This window comes from Pinus tabuliformis, chromosome 8 (genome assembly GCF_031772625.1).
Source record: "Pinus tabuliformis cultivar Carrire ecotype Pingquan chromosome 8, CPIR1, whole genome shotgun sequence".
Lineage (NCBI taxonomy): Eukaryota > Viridiplantae > Streptophyta > Pinopsida > Pinales > Pinaceae > Pinus > Pinus tabuliformis.
Genome location: NC_142294.1, coordinates 123817685 through 123821433, shown reverse-complemented (window position 1 = coordinate 123821433; position 3749 = coordinate 123817685).

Sequence of the window (3749 nt, the reverse complement as noted above, 5' to 3'; positions counted from 1 at the left end):
TTGAAGCCAACTTTGGCTATGCACCAGAGGTTCACCCAATTTCCTTTTAACTCTACAATCCTTTCTAATCCCTGTTTTTTTCTTCTTAATTTTTTTTTTTCAATTCCTCTTTGTATACTACGGTAGGTCTCCATCTGCTATATGAAAAAATAAAAAAGAGGATGAAGATGGTACAACAGGAACTTTGTCTTTGACATTTTTTTGGTGATCTATTCAAAATATAAACTAAATATACCACTACTTCTACCCCATACTCATTTGGAAAAGTCTTTCCCTCCAACATGCTTCTTTCCTTATTCACGATGGTATGATTTTTCTTTCTACTACTCCATTTTTTTGTGCAGTGTACCTTGTCATAAATTTCACCTTGATACCTCGATCTCTAAAATATTCTAAAAACTCTTTGGAATCATATTTACCTCCTCCACCTTATCTTAATATTTTCATTTTCTTGTTCCTTTACTTCTTTGACATGGCCTTAAATTGCATGAATTTTCCAAATGTATTAGATTTTTTTGTGAAGAATACCCATGTCGTTATGCTAAAATCATAAATAAATGTTAGCAAATAAAAGCTTCTTCCTATTGACTAGGTTTTCATTAGACCACAAAGCTCGATGTTTACTAGTTCAAGTGGAATTTTGGATCTATAGCTAGCAAAATTTTGAAAACTATTTCCTTTTTGTTTGGAAATGATACAACTTTCGCATGGATTATGATGGACATGTATCACAAGTAGACCTAGAACCATAGTCTTATTTTTCTAAAACTCAAGACTGTTAAAAGATAAATGGCCATACTTAAGATTTCATAGCCAAGTTTCATAAGTACTTGTTACAAACTAAGCATATGATAATAAATTATGGACATTTGTCATGACTAGAGGAAACATTGTATTTTTTTTCATTTGGATCCTTGCTACAACTCTTTGATTGGGTGCCTTGTCAAGAATTGTGTGGGTAGGACCTTTAAACTTGACCTAAAAACCATTTTGAATCATTTTCCTACACTTAACCTATTGCGTTTCAAACTTGGTACATAATAGATGTCACGAATGTCCTACTTTTCATTCTTCTTGGTTACAACTATAACAATTATTTTTTCTAATGCATTAACAAGATGGTCATTACCCAACTTAATCTCAGTTTTAATTGTTTCATCAAAGATTGAAAAAATATCTTTGTTACTTGTCATATGATTACTGCATGCACTATCTAATGAACATAGGTCTTCAATGTCATTTTGTTGAGCTATTGAACAAGGAAGGAACATAGATGATGGTATACCTTCATTAGTTCTTTGAAAAATGTCCGATGCCATTATTCAAATATTCTTACTTCTTCCTACCTTTTCTTCCAAAATGAATATACATCTAGCAGTAATAGAACTGTATATTTTACTTGCCCATCATTCATTTTCCTTAGTTGTTTCTAACTCTACCTCTTTGATTATTTGGCTAATCTTGTGGCTATTCAGGTTGGCTTGCCGCATTGTTGTTTCTTCTACAACATCCTCGTATTCTTATGCCTCTACTTCTACTTGTTTGAAACTTGAATAAACTAGCAGGGGGGACTGAAGTTAGTACATCCATGGATATAAATTGATTTTCTTTTAACAGATTAACTCAACTATTAAATGAACATAGTAACACAATATACGAACATAAAGTAATAGGAAAACCAAAACATAACATAAACACATAATAGCAACACATATGGACATCAGGTATATGTGGAAACCCATAAAGGGAGAAAACCACAACTTTTTTATTGTTTTGATGTAAAGTCAAGATCTTACTCCCTAATTAAATTTGATTTTTTGTAGGCTCCAACCTATAGGAGGCTGCTAGCTCAATTTTTTTGAAAGCTACAACAAGCATAGAATATACAACTCCAATAGGTTTTCTAAATGCTACAACCAATAGGAGGCTCCTACTTCAACAGGATCTGTTATTTCTCAAGCTAACCTTGAAAGGAGAATACAATCCCCTTGTACATAGAGAAATCAATGTGCTAGTTAACTAGTCTATAAATTTGCATGCCTCCAGCTCTGTCTCTACTTCTTGTCTTTTTGAAATCTACTTCACTTTTGATCTATATGTGCCAGGATAATAAAAATCTCAAATTACCTCTCACATTCTCTCATTCTCTAACCTTATTTTCCCCTCTAACCTCACAACATTTTATAAATAAACTTTCATGGTTTTTAGTATTCCACACACACAGATCTGAAATGAAAAAACCTACCTCTTTTCATTCTAGGCATGTCTCTTCAATTACAAATTTATTTCAAGTCTTGAATATTAAAATACATAAAATGAATTTCACTATATTCAAATGATGTGTGTGATAGCATGGAGTTGGGTTACACTTTTTCGCAAACGAGCTAACATTTAAGTGGAAAAAAAGAGGGCTTGATTAACAAATTTAAGTACTTTATTGAGCCATTGTTAAGTGCTCGATCGAGATCCTTGGTCCCTAAAAATATTTCTCGATTGAGGGTTAAAAACAAACCCTTGATCAAGATTTATGGCTCTATCAAGCTCTAGCACTTGATTGATCAGTATGGCTTGATCGACTCTAACGCTCAATCAAGCATTCTGGCTCAATCAAGAACTAATGCCTGATTGAGCATTATGGCTCGATCGAGAATCGTGGCTCGATCAAACCTTATTAAATTCTATTAAAATACCTGCCTATGGTCTACACGTGCCATTTTGTACATACCACAAGAGAAGTAATAGCTCGATTGAGCATTTCTGAGTTGCTTAACTCAGAGTATTGGAGCTCAATCAAGCAATTGGAATATGGCATATTGATCCAACCAACCTCGCCAAAAACCACACCAATATCCTAGAGGCTCAAACGAAGGTAGGTATTACATCAATTTACTGTTTTTTTTAGCAAAATTAAATAAATTAATTTACAAAAAAAAACCATCAAAAAACCTTTCACAACAACTTAGAAAACCTAAAAAATAACCTAGAAAATGACAAAAAATAACTTACAAAACCACAAAAAATAACCTAGAAAATGCTTTAAAAGCACAAAAAAAACTATATTTTAGGTTTTACATTTTTTTCTTACTTGAAATGGTAGCATGTTTTATTTATTAAATGCATATTTTCTGATTATTTTAGGTTTAAATTTTTTCGTTATGAATTTTGTGAAATAAAATTTCAAACTCTTTTAATTTTTTGTTATTCATAGTGCATTTTAGATTTCTAACAAATTTGACTGAAAATATACCCAAAAAACTCCAAAGCATAAAATAACTAAACTATAACTAATAAATAGGTAAATTAGTGAGCTTGAGATTGACATGATCAATATGGTTAGTCATGGTAAACCTTTATTTATCAAATAAAAAAAAATATTTTATTTTACTATTTTAAATTTAAACTAATTTATATTTTAAATGTTTTTTCAATAATAAATATAGTACAATTAGTTTTAAAAATAAAATAACATATATAGCTATAGCATAACATAATTATATCTAACTATTATATATATATATATATATATATATATATATATCTATAGCTATAATTCATAACATAATTATATATACTTAACTATTATAAATTTATAACATCACATAGTTATATATTTTCTTTATGTTGACATGGCTAATGTTCACTATGCCAACAAGGGGAACTAACCCGATCATAAGCCCCAATTAGGCCTGCTTTCATTTGGAATAGCTAGTTCCAACAGGTTTTAAGGGACCCCGTAAACTGTTAAATGC